The 24,751-nt window shown below is 43.1% G+C and overlaps 1 protein-coding gene and 1 long non-coding RNA gene across 2 annotated transcripts in view; one reads left to right on the plus strand and one right to left on the minus strand.

Annotated features, from left to right (window-relative positions):
- The window catches only part of IPO4 (importin 4), a 150,385-nt gene that overhangs the window by 91,935 nt on the left and 33,699 nt on the right, over nt 1-24,751 (plus strand). The gene's annotated exons all lie outside the window — the stretch shown is intronic.
- On the minus strand, nt 259-15,584 carry LOC137519240 (uncharacterized). The gene is made up of 2 exons (XR_011020991.1): nt 15,111-15,584; nt 259-3,148 (listed from the first exon to the last, which is right to left on the minus strand). It is a non-coding gene; the product is annotated as an uncharacterized lncRNA (long non-coding RNA).

Consider the following 24,751-nt stretch of genomic DNA (forward strand, 5'->3'; position numbering starts at 1 on the left):
AGGGCAGTAGCACCTGCAATGTTTATCTTCCCCGGCTCCAGTAGTGGCTCTCCGCTTGGGCTCTGTCGGCAATAGCCAAGCCCGATCGGGTCCGCTGTACTGCGCAGATGAATCGCGCCTGCACAACAGAGCGGACCCGATCGGGCACTGCTCTTTCTGCCAGAGCCTTAGCGGACAACCACTACTGCACCTGCATTGAATCCCGATAAGTATATATTAGGATCCCTACTGAACTGAAGACTTTTTTTTACACAGAAACAGAACCATAAGTTACATTTATTTTTCCTCTCACTCATCCTAAATAAAAACAATCATAAACATTGAGCATAGCATTATAGATTAGAACATTCATTAACAAGAGCCATGAAGATGTAACAAAACTAAAGGTTGTAGCTTCAGAACACTTCAAAAGTGAAGCTAAAACATTCACACATTCAAGGGAAACTCCACATTAACTAGTTAACCACTAAGGACCTGTTTCTATGGCACGCGGATTGGATGCAGAATGGATGCAGAAAAACTGACTATAATGAATGCCTATGGGAAAATCTGGATCAGAAAAATCACGTTTAGTGGAAACAGGCCCATAGGCATTCATTGGAGTCAGTTTTTCTGCATCCATTCTGCATCCAATCTGTGTGTAGTGGAAACGGGACCTAAGGGTTTTTTCCCCTTGAGGACCAGAGCAATTTTCACCTTGCAGTGGTCCTCCCTTTCATTCGCCAATAACCTTATCACTACTTAATACAATGAAATGATCTAGCTGGTTTTTTTAGGCTTTGTTTGGGTGGTACATTATGCTAAGAATTATTTTATTCTAAATGCATTTTAATGGGAATAAGAAGAAAAAAATTGAAAGAATACATTTTCTCAGTTTTCAGCTATTATAGTTTTTAAAATAATACATAGTACTGCAATTAAAACCCATGTATTTTATTTGCCCATTTGTCTCTGTTATTACACCATTTACATGACAATATTGTATTTGGAAATAAAGGTGTATAATTCAGTTTTGCGCCTGTCAATTACAAGCAAAAATAACAGTAATATACCCTTGGGACATATATAGTAAAAAAAAAAAGAAAGAAAAACCTTGCGTCCCTAATTTATTTATGTAATTTATTTTTTTTATATGTGATTTCTTTTTTTTCTATATACTGTATGTAAATATTTTATTTTGGTAACTATTGGAGAGTGGGGTGATTAAGGGGTTATTTTTAATGGAAGATGTATGTATTTTTACATAAATTTATTTAGATGTTGTTTTACTATTTGGCCACTAGATGTCGTTCCACTTTATCTCCCTGTGTGTACTGTTAGTATGCTAACCGGAAGTAAAGCGTGTATGTGCTACTGTTATTTTATCAATGACTGCATGCACCTCATTGATGCTGGTGGTCATTGATCACAGACACTTCGATCAGTGAATGGGAACTGTGCTACCATTCGCTGATCTGTGCACTAACGTGCGTCAATGAGCAGTAGAAGAATATCTAGGTCCCTGGGACTTCAGATGAAGTCCGGCGGGACGTAGATATACCGAACTTGATGCAATAACCAGTTAAACTATATTTTTTAAAGCTTTGCAAAGTTTGGGAAATGGTTATAACCTTTGTCCAGTATCCTTCATGTTTTTTTTGTCCGGGATAAAAACAGTTACGGTACTATCTGTACTTTGGGAAAACTGAAGGATTTTTTTTTTTTGTTTATTCATTCAACGTTGGTTTTGACTTCTGCTCAGTAATGACATAAAAATGAAAGCCTAAATACACAGAGATATTAAAAAAATATAAATACTGTAGGAATTGTCCATAATGTCATGTTATACTGTACATACCATAAAGGAATATGTCACGGATTAGCAAGAATTTTCATATATTCTCTATCTCACAAATACAAGTGTGCTGTTTAATATTGTAGCTACAGACTTTATCAAGAAACCTAATTTATGATTATGTGAGGGATATGGGTATTCATTGAATGATTTTCATTGTTTTTAAGAAAATAAGAATTACATTGATGGAAACGGTGTACAAAATGTGCAGAACTGCAACAATTTCTTGAAATATGAGAAACGGATTAGAATTGAAATAACAATTTGCATGTATGTGCACCACAAGGGAGCTTTTACTATTGTTTGGGACATAATGGTGACAGAGACAAGTGTAAAATCTTATAGAGGGTTTAACCCTTTCCCACTATGCAAAACAGAAAACAAGTGTTTGGCTGGCATTCCATGTTGATATTTTAGAGCACTTTGAACCTATTTTCACTTTTTATGTGTGAATTATCTTGTTTAACTATCTGTAAACACTGTTTAATCATGCTACCCGCTTACCAGAGGGTGTGCATTTTCTGAACACCATTTTCTGAAAACCACACACGTCTACACCCTATTACCTCGTTCACCATGCCCTCTGGCATTCTTTTCTGTGTGATTACACCACCATTTTCTTATTTGTGTAACCATCATGTTGTCCATAAAAGTTGCCCCCATCTTCCTTTACTTGTATCTGCTCCAATGCACTGTATACTGTATTCAGTGGCTTGGGGCATTGAAATCTTAAGAGACCACAGAGTTTGTCCATAGTTACAACAGACCATGAATTTACAGCCAGGAATGGTGGAAAGGAAATAAAAGAAATTGCAGTCCCTACAACCAGCAGAGAGGTCAGCAGCAGTTCATTCCCCGAATGTCCCCTTTTCATGATTGTGCCTGAAATGGAGCTCCTGTGCTCTGCAGTGCTGTAAAATAAAGTGGAACCAAGCACAAAACCAATGGAGGGCAGCAGCCAGTCAAATTTTTCCACGTCATTAATGTATATGAAGGGGCATTTCCAGTCCCATTTTTCACTTAGTGGATCACTGTCTGAAAGTGGCAAAATGGGGTGTTGGCTGTAGGAAGCTGCCATTAGCCAACAGGTCAAACTGAGAAGACGGGACTGCATAGAGAGGCTGGCCTGTGCTTGAGGAGGTCCAGGCCATAGGTTTATCTGTGATCGCACCCACTGTTCACTGAAGCACACCCAAGGGAGCAGAAGACAAATTACTTGATAGGCTTCATTCTGAAAAGCAAGGAACCGCAGATGTACCACGTCGATACTTGAAGAAGATGGCATGCCAGTAATCCACATAAATGTCAGGAATCCTGAAAGAAAAATCAGATGATGTAAAATTATTAATAGAGCTATAGCAGGTATCATCACTGCCTGAAAACTCAGGGTAAAGAAAGACATAATAGCCACACAGCCGGCCTTTTGGACTCTTACAAACACCAGTTTACAGAAGTATTTTGTTTGGTTGGATAAGTAAAGTCAGTACCCATGACTAACAAGTTCTGGTTATAACACATAGACCTAGAAGAAACTGCAAATTGCAAGAAAAAAAATCTGTGCTAAAATATATTTTCCTCTTATTAACTCCTTCTGAGTAACTGTAACGATTGTGGAATTCTCTCCGTGGTCAGCGCACAGGACGCGCGCTGACACTGCGGTAATCCTCCACAAGCGTATAATTTCAGAGAACCCAGCAAAAGGTGCAACGCACCTGTAGAGGGAAATTCCTGTCGGCAGATGGAGCTGTGGAGTGCAGATGAACAGATCCTCTGCCCTGCCACAGATGCCAGACAGGAATTGTACGAAGGGAAGAACGCAGGGCAAGATAGCCCTTAAAGAGAGAGTAAAGCGACAGTGTATGTGTGTCCACCAATCTAGTCGCCACCCAGCGACGATGAACACACAACCATGAAGATCAGGTGAGAAGGCAATCGCAAGAGATGGCGATTGCTAACAGTGACACAAGACAGAATAAGCACAGAGGAGGAATGTATGTGTGTGCACCAATCTAGTCGCCAACCTGCGACAGTGGACACACAACAGAGGTACCCAAGTGAGAACGCAATCGCAAGAGAAGCGATTGCGAATGAGAATGAGCACAGGGACAGAAGGTATGTGTGTGTGCACCAATCTAGTCGCCAACCCGCGACGGTGCATACACAACAGCAGATACGAAGTAGGAACGCAATCGCGAGAGTGGCAATTGCCAGAGGTGACACAAGGCTAAAGCAAGACAGGGCACGAGAGTAGCAAAGGCACAGAAAATCATACAATGAGAAGATACGGAAAATAACAAATGCTAACTAAACGCGAACACCGCACTCATTTGCAACAGCGAACGCGTTTACAGCGCGATCTCCGCACGTTAAGCACAACAGAGACAAGCACGCCTAACTAACCCCCACCACCCAAACACTAAACCGAGAACGCGAGCGCTTGCTTAACGGTTACCTCACCGAGCCTACAGCAAGCGTTCGTATCAGACAAGGCAGACAGACGGACAGGAAACAGGATAGGAAAGATCCACTGCTCTTTCCGCCAGAGCGAGTGCAATCCGGGTTCAGGAACAGGATCACAGATCAGAAGGATCCACAGCCGCTACCGCTAGGGGCTAGTGCGATCCATGAGGACAGATCAAACAGAAGGGGCTACCAGTAGCAACCGCTGCACTGGTTAGCACCCACAGACACAGGACGATTTCCTATCGACCACCGTTGGTGACAGAACAATCACAGCAGAGAGGCAACATATACAAAACAGATAAGCAGGCTAACTGCACTAGAGGAGCTGCCTAGTGCAGTCCCCACAATTACTCTAAGATAACTATAACAATCCAACAGGGAAGGCTGACACTCCAGGAGTGTATTAAACAAACCGTTATGACCAGCAAAGCCTTCTGGTCAGCAGAAGGCTTTTATACTGCCAGCCCTCAAAAGGAGACAGCTGGGCAATTTGCATGTATGCAAATCCCTCAGCAAAGCAACTCTGAAAGTTGCAAGATGAAGCCAGGTCTCTTTTCCAGAGACCTGCATCTCTCAGACATAAGGAATGGTCAAACAGTTGTGTGCCTGTGCAGCCAGCTGAGCGGATCATTACAGTAACCAAGCAGCTCGAGGTGACCCAAGCTACTAGGAAAGTATAGGGGACTAAAAAGGATTGAAAAGCTCTGCTACTAAAAAGAAATGCTTAGTGTGATTTGCATTGCTTTTTAGTAGCAGGGCTTTTTGGTCTCTTTTAGTCCTCTATACTTTCCTAGTGGTTTGGGTCACCCCGAGCTGTTTGGTTACTTTGTTGTACTGGTCCAAGTCCTATCCCATAGAGCTATATCAATCCCTGCCATGTACTGAGGAGGACCAAAATTCAGAAACAGGCTGTCTACATGTGGCTCTGTAAAACTTAACCTCCTTGGCGGTAATCCCGAGCTAGGGTCGGGACGGAAAACCGCAGCTAAGAGCGGTAATACCGACCTCTGCTCGGGGAAGCTGCCAGAGGCTGAATGCAGAGCAATGCGTGCAGCGGGAGCGTTTCTACATACCTCCCGGAGATCCCGACGTCGGACGGCATTTTTCTTCCTCTCCTCCGGGACTCTGCTTTCTGCTGGTGAGATCGCCGGCTGTCGCCATGAGGACAGCCGGCAATTTCACTTTAGTTTTGCAGCACCACCCGGAGGATGGAGGCATAACTGCAGCGCAGGAGCCCAGGGAGGTGAATGGTTACTGGAACTGCTGCAGATCTCCCTGGCAGCATGATTTTTTTTCCCAGGTTTTAGGGTCTGAAAGGGTGCAAAAAAAAATTGCACCGCTTTTAGACCCTATTTTCAAAAGCACTTAGTGAATGACAGTTTCTCCGTCCAACTGCCAAAAAAAGTGTGCAGTGAGCAGGGAGGCTGGCCAGCATCTTTTTATGAATCTTTTTCAAGGAGTGTCTTTAGAAAGAATAAAGGTCATGCTGAGAATCCCCTATAGAGAGATAGACCAGCCCAAAATCTGTCAGTAATGTCAGATTTCTACTACCTACTGTAAGTGACAGCAACATATGAGAAAAATAATTTATGGCTCATTTTTCTCTGGAAGAAACTTGTTTCCTATTTGTATGTGTTTACATGTGTTTTAAATTTTGAGATTTTCATGAAAGTGGTCTTTTAAAGCTAAATTATTGCAAGTACCTTCTGTTTTAAGAAGGCAAATCACACCAAGCATAACATCTGTTCAAGGGCAAGGAAAATAGGTTCTTAAAAGAAACCTGAAGTAAGGGTTAAATGGAATGTGCCATTGTTGATTTACATTTAAATAAGCTCTTACATGGCTGCTATGCTGATGCTTTCTGAATTGCTGACCCAACTGAGTATGCTGATTAGGTGTTCTAATTCATTTTGATTCAACTATTGCCATGTATTGTTCTACCAGCATTCCTTCACTTGTATCCCATCTCTGTCATGCTTTGCATATGATGTAGCATAATGTAGGTGGGTACCTGGCTACAGATACCAATGCAGTCAGTTCTGTATCAGGTGCAGAGCTTAGGCCACTAATTACCTTCTGCTGTGTGAGAATGCATTGTAAAGGGGCCCATACACTGGTTGATTTTTTTCCATCAGTCAACAACTGATTAGAACGCTCTGACCGAATCGGCTAGAAATTGGTGCAGAAAGGCCGATTGATTTCTAACCAATTTTGTTTGTTTTTGATCGATCGGTCCGGATGGAAAATCTAGGTCGACCAGCTGCTGGTGCAATGATGCATTTCATTCTGAAATCTATTGGAAATCTTTTTCTTGTGTGTGGCACACATCAGATACATTCCTGTCAGATTCTTCCTGTCAGATTCAACCTGACAGGCATCTGACAGGACTGATGGTCGAATCTGCTGCAAATCTATAAGTATATGGCCACCTTAAAGAGAAACTCCGACCAAGAATTGAACTTTAACCCTCTTTTACATGATAAATCTATTCCTTTTCACAAACAGACCATCAGGGGGCGCTGTATGACGGATATTGTGGGGAAACCCCTCCCACAAGAAACTCTGAGAACCGTGGTACTCCTGGCAGTTTCCTGTCTGTGAACCTTGTTGCATTGTGGGAAATAGCTGTTTACAGCTGTTTCCAACTGCCAAAAAAGCATGCAGCAGCTACATCACCTGCCAACAGTAAAAATGTCACCATGTAATGTCAGAATGTAAATCAGGGATTTAAAAGATTTTACAATGGGCAAACACTGACTAAATCCTTTATACATATTTATTGTAAAAATGAAGCATTTTTTTTATTACATTATTTTCACTGGAGTTCCTCTTTAAGGCTGTGCAGTGAGGGGGAATGGCAGGTATGGCTTTCACTGCAGTATCTGTTGTCCTTGTAGATCAGACTTTGAACAAATAGTTTAGTTTAACCACTTGCCGACCAGTGGATTTTACACTGATCGGTGCTGCGTGGGCTCTACAGCCCGCAGCACCGATCAGGAGTCCAGCAGGGCGATCAGAGTACCCCCCTTTTTTCCCCACTAGGGGGATGTCCTGCTGGGGGGGTCTGATCGCCACCGGCCATCTGCGTTTTGCGGGGGGGGGGGCTTCTCAAAGCCCCCCTCCGCAGCCATTTCTGCCCTCACGCTCCTTACCTCACTCCCTCCCTCTCTCCGTAATGCGCAGGACGGAGTTCCATCCTGCGCATTGAAGGATAGGCTTCAGCCTATCATATGCCGGCGATCCCCGGCCAATCAGAGGCCGGAGATCGCCGATCTGCCTTACGACGCTGCTGCGCAGCAGCGCCGTGTGATGTAAACAGCGAGGATTTCTTCCCCGCCTGTTTACATTTTGCCGGAGAGCTGCGATCGGCGGCTCTCCGGCTGTTCACGGAGACACCCTCCGTGAACTTACATGGAAAGGCCGCTCGATCGAGCGGCCGTTTCCATGGTACCCCGCAGACGACCAGTTTACGCCAATCGGCGTTAGCTGGTCGTCAAGAGGTTAACTGCCAAAATAGTAAGATACCAGCCACCCTCCCTACTCGCTTGCACACTATTTTGTCAGTTAGACTTTGCAACTGCTGTTAAAGGGGCACTATGGCGAAAAATTATGTTTTATAGTCACTGTACTATGCATAGCTGTTTGTAGAGCATAGTAGTTTACATGTAGTGAGGCACAGGGTTTTTTTTTTAAACACTGACATCAGCATGGTATACATTTGCAGTCACGTCGGCAGAAGTACCTTTCCGACGCGACTCAGCCTGATCCATGTAGTTGTAGGAGGCATCTTTCCCTGTTGCTGTAACTGACGTTACAGTTTTCCCTTCTCTGCAGCTCTGGAAGGTTTGTTCTAAATTTCAACTGCACGATCGTGCAGTTATACTGATCCCCCATGCGCCGTAAAAAGTAGCAGCTTATCTGCTGTGCGGGGAGTGGAACGCACCCTCCCTCTTAGGGCTCTTTTCCACTATGAAATGCGATCGCGATCACAATTGCGTTTCAATTTCCACCATGCGATTGCGATTGAGCTACTATATTCATTATAGTCCCCTGTACAGGACCCCTGTAGCGAAGCTGGCATTGCCGCTGCTCTGTCTTTGCACTTCACAGAGCGAAGCCTGGTAGCCATAGAAACGGACAACATTAGGTGTCTGTTTCAATGACAGCTTCGCTACAGGGGTCCTTGCCGGGCAGCGTCATCAGTAATGATGATGCGTTCCTCCACAGTCCTCCTCACACGCAGTTGCGTCCCACCTAAGAGGGAGGGTGCGTTCCACTCCCCGCACAGCAGATAATCTGCTACTCTTTACGGCGCATGGGGGATCAGTATAACTGCACGATCGTGCAGTTGAAATTTAGAACAAACCTTCCAGCGCTGCAGAGAGGGGAAAACTGTAACGTCAGTTACAGCAACAGGGAAAGATGCCTCCTACAACTACATGGATCAGGCTGAGTCGCGTCGGAAAGGTACTTCTGCCGATGTGACTGCAAATGTATACCATGCTGATGTCAGTGTTTACAAAAAAAAAAAACCCTGTGCCTCACTACATGTAAACTACTATGCTCTACAAACAGCTATGCATAGTACAGTGACTATAGAACATAATTTTTCGCCATAGTGCCCCTTTAAGAAAATGCTGTTGAAAACCAAGAAAACCCTGAGATGGACTGGCCCAAAACGTGGGTTCTGTCAGATTTCACTGCCTACTTTTTTTGCGATCGTGGTCCTTGAAAGAGGACCGCCAGTGAAAATAATGTAATAAAAAAAAGTGTTTAATTTTTGCAATAATTATGCATAAATGATTTAGTCAGTGTTTGCCCATTGTAAAATCTTTCCTCTCCCTGATTTACATTTAGGCTGCTTACAGAGTGGGGCGTTACAGTCGCACGTTAGAGCAGCCTGTAACGCAGCCCAACTCACAGTAATGAAAAATCAATGGGCTGTTCACAGTGCCCACATTGCGTTACATTGTAACGCTGCACGTTCAATGAAAGTGCAGCATGCTGTGCGTTATACGCGGTTTTAGCCGCGTTAGACTGTTTGCACATGCTCAGTAATGTGTGGGGGTTTTTTTGTGCAGGAGAAGAGGAGGGGAGAGTCCGCTGTTGCGCCCAGCCACATGGCTAATTAATATTCACTGCACTGCAGTGTTTACTTCCTGGAGCGGCCGCTTATTGGCTGGCGGGACCACGTGATGTGGAGTGTTCCGATCTTGTGGTCTCCGCAGTCTATATTACAAAAACGGCGCACCAAGAGCCGCATAACGTGGCTCAATCTGGTGTCCACCTTTACCACCACCATGCATTGCGTTAGGGGCACGTTATGCGACCTTCATGTCCCCTAAAACGCAACGTCTTGGTGTGAAAGAGCTCTTAGACATTTATCACATGGTGACATTTTTGTTGCTGACAGGTGATGTCACTGAAGAAGATTTTCACAAACAAACACGAAGATATCCTGCGCTCCAAAAGACTGCTGTGCACTCAAGCGATGGCTTTCCTTTCACATTCAGCACCCCGCAGCGCTCCAATAGGGTGTTTGGCAAAAATACTAGAGAAAGATGAAGCGCGCCATAGTGCATTAAATGTGAAGGAATTTTATTAACAATTAAAAGTTATACTCACAAACATGAGTGATAAAAGCGCATTTCAGCGGACTGCCAACCGCTTGTCTCTGCAGTAGGGAGTGACGCGCTGTGGCCAGCAGCGCGGTTTCCGATGGTTGGGAATCCTCTCGCAGAGCGGTGGGCGTCGCTGGAGTATCAGTTGGCGTGTGACGTCATTACGCGTTTCGGCGCTCAGCGCCTTCGTCAGATGACGTCTCACGCCTGCGGGGAGGAAGAAATAGCATCGCTCTGATGGTCACCTTGGCGACCAAAAAGCTTAAAACAAACTTTATTACACGGCGAACACCGGGGGATCAGCGCGGTAGCGCTGTGAATTACTGTCAGGCTTGAAACTGACACGGGGGCGCAGTGGCGTAACATAAAATGGGCACATGATGCTCAATCATTCTGGCATACGTCATGTCAGTACAATAATTTACAGTATATTTAAACAAGACTGGATATGCAATAATAATACAAAAAATTATTATAAATAAAATACAATAAAAATGAAATGAATTAAATTGAATTAAAATGAATTAAAACAAAAACATCTCAATAAATATTATAGCACAATGCTTGTTAGGAACAAACGTAGCTTCCGATGACCAGATTGGCCCCTTGGGAAGCTGCATGAATTCATCATTATTAGATACCATATGTCATGTTTGAGAGACAGGATCAGAGGGACTTACATAGACAGATACCATAACATGCATACAAGACCATGAATGCAACTATTCAATGAAAAGATTATAAATAATCTTGTTTAAATATACTGTAAATTATTGTACTGACATGACGTATGCCAGAATGATTGAGCATCATGTGCCCATTTTATGTTATGTTTTTCTATAGAATATCTGATTTATGTAGCTTTCCATTAGACCAATCTAGTTATTGGAAGCTGCGCCCATTAATGGCCACTATTGTGCTATAAAATCTGTTATATGTATTTTATTCCATTATCCAGTCAAGTATGTGACAAACTGTCGAACTGCAATCATGTGTGCTAAACTTGAGGTATTATTTGTTCCTGTTATTTAACTTTCGTTTGGGGACATGACGCGCTGTAATAAGTCCACAACGCCACTGCGCCCCCGTGTCAGTTTCAAGCCTGACAGTAATTCACAGCGCTACCGCGCTGATCCCCCGGTGTTCGCCGTGTAATAAAGTTTGTTTTAAGCTTTTTGGTCGCCAAGGTGACCATCAGAGCGATGCTATTTCTTCCTCCCCGCAGGCGTGAGACGTCATCTGACGAAGGCGCTGAGCGCCGAAACGCGTAATGACGTCACACGCCAACTGATACTCCAGCGACGCCCACCGCTCTGCGAGAGGATTCCCAACCATCGGAAACCGCGCTGCTGGCCACAGCGCGTCACTCCCTACTGCAGAGACAAGCGGTTGGCAGTCCGCTGAAATGCGCTTTTATCACTCATGTTTGTGAGTATAACTTTTAATTGTTAATAAAATTCCTTCACATTTAATGCACTATGGCGCGCTTCATCTTTCTCTAGTATTGATGTCACTGAAGAGATGCTGATTGCTTTTTGGCAGTTGTAAACAGCAGTTGTTTCCCATAATGTATCAAGGCTCACACAGTGTGATGAGGACCTCAGTGCTGTGAGGGGCTGACATCACACTGTGGGAGCGGTTTCACCACAAAATTAGCCATTGAGCCCCCTGATGATGCGTTTGAGAAAAGGAATACCGTATTTTTCGGACTATAAGACACACTTTTTGTTCCCCAAAAGGGTGTGGGGGAGGGGGGTATTCAGTGCGCCTTATAGTCTGAATAGTACATTTTAGATTGTGCCAGGCGTCCCCTTAAAGTTGCACATAGACACCGTGACACCCACAGCAGCCACTGCCAAGCCTCCTGTACCCCGCAAAGGCAGAATTGAGAAAAAAAAGCCCTTTCCCATGACTGCTCAATTCTTGGTTACGGCTACTCTTTAAGAACTGTAATACTTAAAGCTATATGCTTGCTATACACCAGCGGTACTGCATGCTCGCCTGGCTTTCAGGGGCGAAAAGAGATAATTTGCATATTCAGTAGTGGTGCATTGTGGGTAACCACAAATGTTCACTTATAGCTGAATTATTGCAAGTTTCCCTCTGTTTTAAAGAGGAACTCCAGTCAAAATAATGTAATAAAAAAAATCCTTCATTTTTACAATAATTATGTATAAATAATTTAGTCAATGTTTGCCCATTGTAAAATCTTTTAAATCCCTGATTTAATTCTGACATTTATTACATGGTGACATTTTTACTGTTGGCAGTTGTAGCTGCTGCTTGCTGTTTTGGCAGTTGGAACCCGCTGTAAACAGCAATTTCCCACAATGCAACAAGGTTCACAGACAGGAAACTGCCAGAAGTACCATGGTCCTCAGTTTCTTGTGGGAGGGGTTTCACCACAATATCAGTGATACAGCTCCCCCTGATGATCTGTTTGTGAAAAGGAATAGATTTATCATGTAAAAGGGGGTGTCGGCTAATGATTAGGATAAAGTTCAATTCTTGGTCGGAGTTTCTCTTTAAGAAGGCAAATTTAATCAAGCATTGCTTATTAGTAGCAGGGCTTTTCGGGTCTCTTTTATCCCCCTATATATTCCTAGTGGTTTGGGTCACCCCAAGCTGCTTTGTTACTCTTTAAGGACTGGTAAACCAAGAATGTGGGGAAAATGGTCTGCATAATATTTTTTTTAGATCATAGGTATTTTGGAGGTCATGCTTGTTTTCACAAAATAACATTCAGCCACCTACTTTGTTTCTGACTAATAGTGCTTTTACACTTAATCAAGTTGCTCTCAGTTATAACTGAAAGACTACTGATTTTCAAAGTAATGTCCATGTTTTCCTATGGCTCAGATCCCACTATACCCATTTTAACTGAAAGCTTTTTCACAATGCACTGCTATGAAGATAAAATAAAAAACCGCGTACCAATGTGTACTAATGCATACCAATGCATGAAGTGTAAAAGGGCCTTAAAGGTGCCCATTAGCTATCCAATTTCCCGAATGACTGGCCATCTGATCCGATTGTTACGATTGATCGGAAACCATAATACCTAGACCACCAATGACAGGGAAAATTAATAAGCAATCCGATCAGACAAAAAGAATTGTTCAGAAATGTATATTGACAGAACAATCATTCGCTGACCACCAACATTAACGGTACCCAATCCGATCGTTCAAGGGATTGTACCCTTAATGTGAACCTTCATAGTGTAATTTTCAAGAGCGCTTGTAATTCTGAGTAGGTCACATCTCGTAATTACAGTATTTATTTTTTTCCAGTGCAGTCAGTGCTTTTTGTATTTGAATGTGATGCTGAGTGGCAAGAGTATCGCTCAGACATGACTGCATAAATGTGTGCAGTATTCACAATGTCTCTTCAGCTGATTCCACCAATGAAGGGTGTGTAAAGATGCCTTGGAGTACAGTATACCCAACTGTTCAATAGAGACAGCAAATGAATCAAAGTCCACGGTGACATGTTTCTAAGGGACTCTGGTATACTGGAGCATGTGATTCTACAGACAGGCAGTAGCCTTTCTAGCTATAGGAGAATGCCCATATGTTGCTGTGAAATCTATCTCAATCGTATGAACATGTTAGTATTGTATAAAGAGCGAGTGATGATAATTTTCTGTACGTGGCTTGCGGTTATAGTGTACAGTGTCCTGCTGTAACCTCAGTAGCACAAGGGCCAGAGCTGTAGTAGCTATTGTGTTTCAGATAATCATTAGCCCTGGCAATCAAATGTGAGGCTAGAAAGAATAGAAATGCCAGCAAGGAGATTCTTATATTTTTGACACATGCATATGAATAGAAATATTTAATGTCCACAGTCTTATTCTCACCTTTGTGCTGTAAGAGTTTCAGTGCAGTGGGGCACATTTGTGCAAAATTCTGCCAGGCATGCACCACGGTAGTGCATGCCTTGCTGGTGGGGGGTTGTGACCGTGCCCACTGTATGTGACCAGTTGCCTAGTGTCAATTATTAAACGGGGGGGGGGGGGGGGGGGGGGGGTTGTACAAGTTTCTAATAAAACCTAAGGAAGTAACATCCTAAGTTGTGAGCTGTTAAATAGAGATACGGTAGTCATTTAGATGCAAATAATTGTGGCTCGCATGCAAATGTGATACAAATTACATGCAGCTTGGGATTTTGGTAATTAAAATCATCAGGAAGTGCTTTTGATTGCCACAGTATATATATTGATTTGATAACAAACACACGCCAGCCAAAACGATAAAACCAAGAGCCTAATATTGTGTTTGTCCTTTGTGCCCACAAAACAACTCTCACCAGTCAGGACCTCTTAGTGTACCCTGTGGCACATTGGCAGTGCATACTCTGAGTTCTGTAAGTTATGAGGTGGGCCTCCATGAATTGAACGTTTTTCCAGCTCATCCCATGGATGGATGATCAGATTGCAGTCTGGAGAATAGGGAGTCCATCAGACCTGTACACCTTCTTCCATTGCTCTGTGAGCTAGTGCTAACATGGCTATTGTACAGACCTTCAGCAATAGACAGGAGTGATCATTCTGAGAGGACTGTGGCTGCACAGCTCCATATACTGCAAGCAATGGTGCACTGCGTGTTCTAAAACCTTTTTCTTATGGCCAACATTAAAGCTTATTTGTATTTCTTTTAATTGGGGTGTTCCCCATGGCTGGTGATGTCTGTGAGCAGTAGGAGGATGTCCTGCTCCTGTTTTGGAGCAAAGTGGGGAAATTATCCTCAATGCTGATTTCTGCCAGGACTGTGAACTTACTGGCATACTAAACCCAAAATAAACAACATATGCAAAGTTCCAGTTTGAAGCTGTTCCATTTGAATCATTTCAAAACCACAAATGCTAGCCTTGTTTACTTTAGACACTTTAATTTATATAGAGAGAAAGAGAAATCCTATTTAATAGAAATATATAAACGCCCTTTTTATCTACTTGAGATGTTAGTTTTGGCTGTAGTTTGAATTCTGTAATAGTAATCCAGGCTTTAGATGATGATAATTTTCTGCCTGAACCGTTGAATACTCAGCAATTCTAATAAAGTCACTTTTGCATCTCAATTAAAATAACAGCCCTTCCTCACTAGCAGCTCTGTTGAGTGAGTAGCTTTATTCCCCTTCAGAGGGGTTTGATCAGTGAGAGGTAAGAGACAGTAGTGTATGCAGCGCTCTCACCTGTGATCATTGTGTCAGTTGCCGTGAGGATGAGCAGGGAGATGACTGATGTTTGGTTATGAACCTCTCGCAGGCACAGGAATGGCAGGAAATTGAAGATGCATTTTCCAGCCTGCAGACACAAGTTAGTCTTTACAAAATCCATTTTTTGTGAAATCCAAGTTCCTTGATCACATGTATTCCGGCTGTGAATGTTTTTCCCAGAACTCGGCAATCTGTCATAACTTCATAATCTTCTGCAGCAGAAGCAGGTGTTCTTGTCAGTTACTTTTTATTATTTTCTTGTAGGCTTGCGTCTGTCTTCCTAGCCTTCTTCTCCTCACCTTTTATAGTTTATTACTTTTTTGTTTAGATCTTTTATTCCTGTGTCACAAATTAGGAGACACCCATCCTCCTTATTACAGGACCTATTTCACTGCAAAATCCTTGTCTTCAGCGTGAGCTTTCTCTTGCTTCTGTTTGCTCGTAAGGTAATTAACCTGTAGAGCAGGTAAATCAGCCAGATCAAGTGTGGGCTGTCTCACACCCCTGTGCAGCCTTTGGCAACTCCTACAGATCACAGGCTGTCTATTAGTGACACACCCACTGAACTGTCTCTCTGGATGTGACCTTCTGTCTGACAGCTGCTCATTTATCTTCTAATATAGTTGTTGCAAGCATTGCTGCATGATGGCAGAATGTTTCAGGCATTTTACCTCTTTAATTTTCACTTTTATCACACTGGCACACAAGTACATTTGGCACACAAGTACATTTATGACACTTTGAGAAAAACACAGAAAGGGCTCAAACCCACTAGCAGCCTTTTTCTAAGCGCTAGTGATTTGTAAAGCTCTTGCTAATGCAATGCTATGGGGGATTTCTACAGAATCACATTACTCAAGTGGGATCACACCCATAGCATTACATTAGCAAGAGCTTTTCATATCACAAGTGCTTAGAAAGGGCTTAGTAATGTATTGCTAGTGGGTTCCAGGCCAAACACCAGTATGCTGGTAGCAAGGATTGGTGTGTGAAATAAATTATAATTACAAACTGGGTCACTGTAATGGCATCCACTGTAGAGGTGAGGAAAGCAAAGCCTCCAAGCCTCAAGATTAATACATAGTAACAAAGATGGCACAAGGATATCCAAGCAGCTTGGTAAAAGAGCGCCTCAGTTTTGGCGCTACACCTGCTAATGCCGAAATTCTGTTTTGTCCCCACGTTTATTGCCTGATGAAGCGGGCTGGGCCTGCGAAACGCATTGCACTGTTTTTTGGGTACCGTATAATAAATGTATTGATTTATATAAAGACAGGATCTCGTGTCTGCTTTTGGGAGGCAAGCCCACCACTTCCTCCAAGCAATTTTTTAAAATTTTATTGACATTTATCCTGCTGGCGCCTCTGTTCTACATACAAATGAAGGGGAGTGCTACCCCCTTTCTTGTTTCTTTACTACAGAGAGCGACTTCTTAATCCTGAGTGAGGACAGGTCTAATCTCCTCACCTGCCTATTGAGTGGTTGCCTGAATGGTAACCCATGTTTGTGAGTATAAATTCTCTCACTAAACCACTTACCAATTGTCTTTAACATACTACACCATATTGGGCTCTCGTTTTTTTCTATTTTAAATTCTTACATACAGTTTTATTCAAAAATGTTTGATACTCAATAGTTAATTTGCAATGCATTTCATAGGCCTAAGAACAATACACAGGGAGTATCTCTTCATGAAAGCACCAAGCTCACTCCTAAACACATTTGAGATACTCCCTTTGTATTGTACCTTTGCCTGATGAAGCATGTTAGGCCTGTGAAATGTGCTGAAAGTTAACTAGTGAGTATTGACTTTTTTGAAGGAATAAAGGTTCATTCATAATAGGGTCATTATAATATCCTTGCGTTGTTACTATCAATTGATTTATGGCACTTTGAACAATTTTTACCATGATTTCTGAGTGTTACTTAATCACATGGCTTAGTATAATTTGTAGTTGGTTTCATTACAAGGAACCTGGCCTGATGCATGATCACATACAGTAGCAATAAAAAGTATGTGAACCTGTTGGAATTATATGGATTTCTGCACAAATTGGTCATAAAATGTCATCTGATCTTCATCTAAGTCACAAAAATAGACAATCACAGTCTGCTTAAACTAATACCACACAAAAAATTAAATGTTTCCATGTTTTTATTAAACGCACCATGTAAACATTCACAGTGCAGGTGCAAAACGTATGTGAACCCTTAGATTTAATAACTGGTTGAACTTCCTTTGGCAGCAATAACTTCAGCCAAATGCTTCCTGTAGTTGCAGATCAGACGTCCACAACGGTCAAAAGTAATTTTGACCATTCCTCTTTACAGAACTGTTTCAGTTCAGCAGTATTCTTGGGATGTCTAGTGTAAATCACTTTCTTGAGGTCATGCCACAGCATCTCAATTGGGTTGAGGTCAGGACTCTGTTTGGGCCACGCCAGAAGGTGTATTTTCTTCTGTTTAAACCTGTCACTTCTGTCAGATTTCTACAACCTACTGTAAGTGACAGCAACATAGGAGAAAAGTAATTTATGGCTCATTTTACTCTGGAAAAAATGTACTTCTTATTTGTATATGTTTATACATATTTTAAATTTTACAGTTTTTCGCTGTAGTGCCGCTTTAAGTTGTTTGGAGGATACATTGTGCCTAATGATTTTTTGTGCGATTTGCTCCCTGATTTTGTTTTGAAGAATAGGCTGCCTAATTATATTGTTGGCGATGATTCATGATGCCTAATTATTTTGTTTGGAGGACATATCTGTTAAGTAATCTACTATTCTATGTGCTCATTGCAGTAAACAGTGCATGCACTTTTTTTTTCTTTTGTAAATAACATTTCTTAGCCTGTCTTTGTTGTACTTGGGGCCTGTTTTTTTTGTTCTTTGATAAGGGGCTTTTTCCACATTGTTGCAAGTGGTGGGAGGGGGAGATAACTTATATATTCATTTGGGGTTTTTTTTGTATTTTTATACAAACAGGATGTTTATTGTGTAGAAAAGGCCATAAAAATACAGAGGATTGACATTTCAATGTCAAGGTGCAACAGTATCCATGAATACAATACGACACTGATTAATGCAATAAGTTAGCTGTACAGCAATACAGGTAGAACAATTAGGAACATACAAAGTAGAGTAATGAGCATCCTCTGCAGTGTAATAGCTGAAAGAGTAATTTTATGTATAACAAACAACTTCCGAATATTGTACTGAGGGGAAAGACATATAATATAGAGGGTCCTAGGGACAGCCCTGTGCAGTACAGAGATATAAATCTTCGCTCAAGTAGCAACAGACAATGTATCAATATTAAAATAAAAACCTCCCCAACTGGGTTATGTGGGAGGTACTAGTGTGATCCACACCGGTGTGCTGGGGTCCTTGCTGATCCCCCACCTCCCCGTGTGAACGTCTCAGGGAGGCGTGTAGCTATCCAGCACACAGGTGGGACACTGAAAGCGTAATACAAGTGGTGTGAGTAGATAAGTCCGAGGGGCAGTGTTATCAACCACCGCAGATCCTGTGCAATACTCACAGCAGTGAGACGAGGCCCTTCAGGGGGGAAACATGTCAAAGTTGTGGCTTAGTGGTTAGCACTCTCGCCTTACAGCGATGGGTCCCCGGTTCGAATTTCAGCCAGGTCAACATCTGCAAGAAGTGTGTATGGTCTCCCTGTGTCGACGTGGGTTTCCTCCGGGCATTTCGTTTTTCTCCCACATCCCAAAAAACATACAGATACGTTAATTGTCTTCCCCCTAAAATTGGCCCTAGATTATGATAAGTGCACTACACTATACATACATAGACATTTGACTATGTAGGGATTAGATTGTGAGCTCCTCTGAGGGACAGTTAGTGACAAGACAATATACTCTGTACATCGCTGCGTAATATGTCGGCACTATATAAATACTTAAATAATAATATTGACACATTGCCAGTTGCTACTTCAGCAAACCTTTATATCTCTGTACTGTGCAGGGCTGTCCTTAGGACCCTATATATTATATAACCTTTAATGTACTAAGGATAGTTGCACACTGCGCCAGTGCCCCTGTCAAATGTATATACGCATGTTTATTAAGTGTATTATTTCCACATCAAAAGATGTAAAATTTCAGCTAAAACAGCACTTCAGGCGCTCTGTCGCCATATAACCCAAATTGAATGGAATTGATGAATTTGCTGTCTATAAGTGGAAACTAGTTTTTCATATGCGAGACTGGTGTGGAGTCTTTTACTCCATCTGGCTTAATGTAGGGGGAGTGGAAGAGGGCCACTCCAGCGCCACCTTTTGTCTGGCTGCAAATGCAGTTTCATGAATAAATTTCTTAGTACTGGAGTGTAACACCTCGTCTGCTATAACTCCTAGAACACAATTGAGAGGGTCAATACTTACTGGGCTTCCCATCTTATCATGTAGAAATCTCACCACTTGGGTCCAAAAAGCAGCTACTGGAGGACATTGCCAATTTAGGTGATAGATGGGGATGTATTCCTCATTTGGGGCAATTTCCACTTGATCCTAGTTTGAATTTGGCTACCCTAGTTGGGACCATGTATACCTGTTTAAGAATATAAAGTTGGGTGTCACGGTCTTTATTGTTAAAGAGGAACTCCAGTGAAAATAATTTAATATAAAAAGGTGCTTAATTTTTACAATAATTATGTATACATGATTTAGTCAGAGTTTGCTCATTGTAAAATCTTTCCTCTCCCAGATTCACATTCTGACATGTATTACATGGTGACATTGTTACTGTGGGCAGATTATGTAGCTGTTCTGGCTTTAACAGACAGCTATAAACAGCCATTTCCTGTGTGTGTCATTGTTACATTGTGGCAGTTTGCCCAGAGTACCTTACGGTACCAGAGCCTCTTGTGGGAGGGGTTTCAGCACAAAATCAGTCATACAGCGCCCCCTGATGGTCTGTTTGTGAAAATCATTATATTTTTCATGTAAAAGTGGGTATCAGCTACTGATTGGGATAAAGTTCAATTCTTGGTCGGAGTTTCTCTTTAACTGATACATTGCACACTGATTCCAGAGCGTCTTCCCAATCCTCGTCTTCTATGACTAGTTCTTCACCTATCCACTTGGCCCTTGCAGGTTCTGTACACTCTATTGCTTTATCATTTATCATATCTTTATATAAATCCCCAATAAAGTGTTTCACAGGACCATTGGGTATTAATTGCAATAAGCGGTGAGCCATAATTTGAATGGGCGTGTTACCAAATTGCTGGCGTAGCATGTGTTTCAGTTGAAGATATCAAAGGTAATGGGGGGAGGGGTTAAATCAGAGTGAGTAGCTGCAAGTTTTCATATATATTGTTTAGCCATTCCCACTGTCATGACCATGCCCACTTTGTGCCACAGTTGCACATCTGTTGGTACCCAGAGATGCCCTGGATGTTCTGGGATGGTATCAAGGTCCCTTGACTAAAGCTGGCCATAAACACATCCGTTTTCCTGTTTAAAAATTTCCAGCAGACTTGATCACTCTGATCGAATCAGCCGGGAATCTATTGCACTATATGTCACATCGATCTTAATCTCTTTTTTTGGGGGGGGGGGGGGGGGGTTACAGTAAATCCATCAAAATGATCAATCACATCAAGATCGATCAAGACTACCCATGGCAATCAATTTCCAATAGATTTCATTGCTGAAATCTGTTGAAAATCGATGGCCTGTGTGTGGTAGGAACAATTCCCTCTTTGATCAGATTTAGATCAGAAAGGAGTCGATTGTTTTTCCCACATTAGGTGGCAATCTGTGTGTTTTGCCACCTTAATAAGAAACTAATAAAATAGCCGTAGTCTGTGCTGATGTCTGCTTGCATAACCTCTTTAACCTGTTTTGAAACTGTCCCCACTGCTTCAACACTGGTAAATTGACTTTTGCTTTTGGGCTGATAACATCAGCAAACACCGATTGCAGGCTACTAATGAATAATTTAGTGAAGTGCACACTGGCAGTGAGGAGTTTGTATTCTGGCCATACACTGGTCGATTTGCCATCAGATTCGACCAACAGATAGATCCCTCTCTGATCGAATCTGATCAGAGAGGGATCGTATGGCCACCTTTACTGCAAACAGATTGTGAATCAATTTCAGCCTGAAACCGATCACAATCTGTGGAGCTGCCACTCCCCCCCTGCATACATTACCTGTTCCGGCCGGCGCGAGTCCCCTGGTCTTCTTCTCCGCTCCGGCTACTGAACTTCCTGTCCAGGGGAAGTTTAAACAGTAGAGGACGCTCTACTGTTTAAACTTCCTGCCAGGACAGGAAGTTCTGTGTAACTCTGGAGCCCGAAGAGGAGAAGAAGACCAGGGGAGTCGCGCCGGCTGGAGCAGGTAATGTGTTACCGCTGTATTGTGTCGGTCGTCGGGCATTCGAACGCCGCTAACGACGCACTCCCGACCCGCCGGCGACTGAGAAAAATCTTCCGCACGGATGGGTCGACGGGAATCGATGGGAACGATTGATTTCGGACGGAAATCGATCGTTCTGTCAGCGGTGTGCGCGGTGATTTCACAGCCGATCCGATCACTGTGATCGAAACGGCTGTATATCGGCGGGAAAATCGTTAGGTGTATGATTGTTCAGAGCCTCTTTTTGGTTATTCTTAGTTATTGTTTCACCAAAACACTTTTAGGGCCCATTAACACTGGGTCGATAACGGGTGTTTTCTGAATCGCCGGTGATCACTATTGCTTCAAAAAGCACTAGTGTATTTTAAAGTATATGGCAGTGATCGCCAGCGACTCACGAAAAACGAAAAAATGCGGTGCATGCAGCACTTTACCACGATTTTGGAGTTCAAATGTTAAAGAATTGCGATTGCTCACAAATTGCGGAACTGTCCAGGAAAAAAACGCAAAAAAAACCCACCCCTCTGCAAAATGCTAGTGATTTTACTAGGGTTTTGTGATCCTAAGTGTGAATGGGGCCTAAAGAACACACCTCTGGAATTGTCATCCTTATCCCTCTGTATTTATCCAGAACATGCATGCAGTGAGGGAGCTATTGGGACATCTGAATTCAATCTTATAACGGATAGGTTAACTTGAGGTGGCCATACACTTTTAGTTTGCCACCCAATGTGACAAGCAAATCAATCCCTCTCTGATCTGAATCTGACCAGAAAGGGATCGAATCCCTCCATACAAACACAGATTTTCAATAGATTTCACCATGAAATCTATTGAACAACTATCAAGCTGCATCATTGCACTGTTCGATACAGTGCCACGTTCTGGGCTGTCAATCTACCACCGCTCCCCCACTGCATCGGTTTGGTGGCGGTTTACCGTCTGATAGTGATTTTTTTTTTTGCCGCAAAATGATCGCTGTGACTTGATGCATCATAGATCAACAGGGGATTCGAATCTGCTGGTAAAAAAGGATGTGTGTAGGGCTAGCTTTAAAGATTAAAAAAAAAGACACATTTGTCAAGCTTATCCTGTTTATTTAGCCCCAGCTGTTTTAATCCAGAGATGGGCAAAATACTCGCTATTGATTTTCTAGACCGTGACATGAACATGGCAGTCCGGTAACTTGCATATTTAAGACGCTTACACAGGCCGTATTTTAGCAAACGACGGGTCCGTCAGACCCTCCCGCGGGGCGGTCGTTTGCCGACAATAGGACGTGTACAAGCTTTCGGCAGACTGATAAGATTGTTTTTGACTGATCTGGTAGGCTTAAAGAGTAAACTGAGCACCTGGGTGCTCCTAAGGTCAGCAAACCTATCAAACATCCCCAGAGGGAAGGTTCCTAAATGGTGTGGGATTTTGGGGGGTAGTGAGCATTCACCTATTTATGGGGGGCTGCTCCATAACCCTCCGTATATATGCAAGCCTCTATCTTTGTGGTGATATTGCATGCCCCCGGCCCATTGCATGTTTGGAGATGTAGTTAATTGATGTGATTACCGCATGATTACTTTACTCTCCTTGAAAGTCCATCTTTGTTTGGTATCGGATTCACTACAGGGGATGGAGCTTTTCCTTTTTGCAGTCTGGTTACATTCACATGTAAACTTTGCAACCTGAGCATGTTATGTATGCCCATAAACATATGAGTCAGCAGAAATGCACTGAATAGGAAATGGTGTCTAAAAAATGCAGCAAACTGTCTTCCCCATCTTCAGGGACTCAGAACTATGTACAGGGAAAATGCAGCCAAAGTACACGTGAGTGGGGTAGTGCACAGCACACTTGCCTTGCCAGAGCCCCAGGTTCAAATCTCAGCCAGGACACTATATGCATGGCGTTTGTATGTTGTTCCCATGTTTGCATGGGTTTCCACTGGGCCACTCTGGTTTCTCCTCACATTCCAAATACAGACTTATAGGTTCATTGGTACCCCAAAAATTACCTTAAAGGGAACCTAAACTGAGAGGCAGATGGATGTTTCCTTTTTAAACAATACAATTTGCCTGGCAGTCCTGCTGATCTCTATGGCTGCAGTGGTGGCTGAATCACAGACCTGAAACAAGCATGCAGCTAATCCAGTCTGACTTCAGTCAGAGCACCTGATCTGCATGCTTGTTGAGGGGCTGTGGCTAAAAGTATTAGAGAAACAGGATCAGCAGGAGAGTCAGGCAACTGGTGTTATTTTAAAAGGAAAAATCCATATCCTTCCCAGTTTAGGTTCCCTTTAACCTTCTGCCGCCCGCGCCACGCCAATGGGCGTGGCCGCTGCGGCAGCCCCAGGACCGCCTAATGCCAATTGGCGTAAAGTCCTGGGGCTGTAATTTGCATGAGATTGCGCGCATGGTGCGAACGCATCTCATGCTCGGAGGGCGGAGCTCTGCCCCGCCTTCAGTCTCCGAGCGGCTATTGCTGCTCGGGAGACTGTTAGACGGCGATCACGCCGGCTATTTACTAGGTGCTGCGATGAGCAGCAGCGCTGCACTGGGGACAGCCGTGTGACACGGCTGTCCCCATGGGGGACAAGAGAGCGATCGGCTCTCATAGGCAGAAGCCTATGACAGCCGATCGCCATAATTGGCTGGCTGTGGGGAGGGAGGGAGGGAAGAAATTTAAAAAAATGGGTTTTAAAAAAAAAAACAACAAACAATAATATTAAAAAAAAAATAAACATGGAGGGAGCGATCAGACCCCACCAACAGAGAGCTCTGTTGGTGGGGAGAAAAGGGGGGGGGGGAATCACTTGTGTGCTGAGTTGTGCGGCCCTGCAGCTTGGCCTTAAAGCTGCAGTGGCCAATTTTGCTAAAAATGGCCTTGTCACTAGGGGGGTTTAGCCCTGCAGTCCTCAAGTGGTTAAGGGCCCTTTCACACTGGGGCGGTGCAGTAAATTTACCCCACCGCAGCCTAATGAAAGTCTATGGGGTAGTTCACAATCCCCATGTTACGGTTGGCGGCACCGGATGTGGTCTTTCTAACGCGCAGTCATACCTACATTACCAATGGCGATCTGTGTCGGAGCGGAAGTCATGTAAATCTATGGCAGTGATGGCTAACCTTGGCACTCCAGCTGTGACAAAACTACAAATCCCATAATGCCTCTGCCTCCCTGAGTTATACTTAGAGCTGTCAGAGTATTGCAATGGCTCATGGGACTTGTAGTTCCACCACA

Source organism: Hyperolius riggenbachi, chromosome 1 (genome assembly GCF_040937935.1).
Source record: "Hyperolius riggenbachi isolate aHypRig1 chromosome 1, aHypRig1.pri, whole genome shotgun sequence".
Lineage (NCBI taxonomy): Eukaryota > Metazoa > Chordata > Amphibia > Anura > Hyperoliidae > Hyperolius > Hyperolius riggenbachi.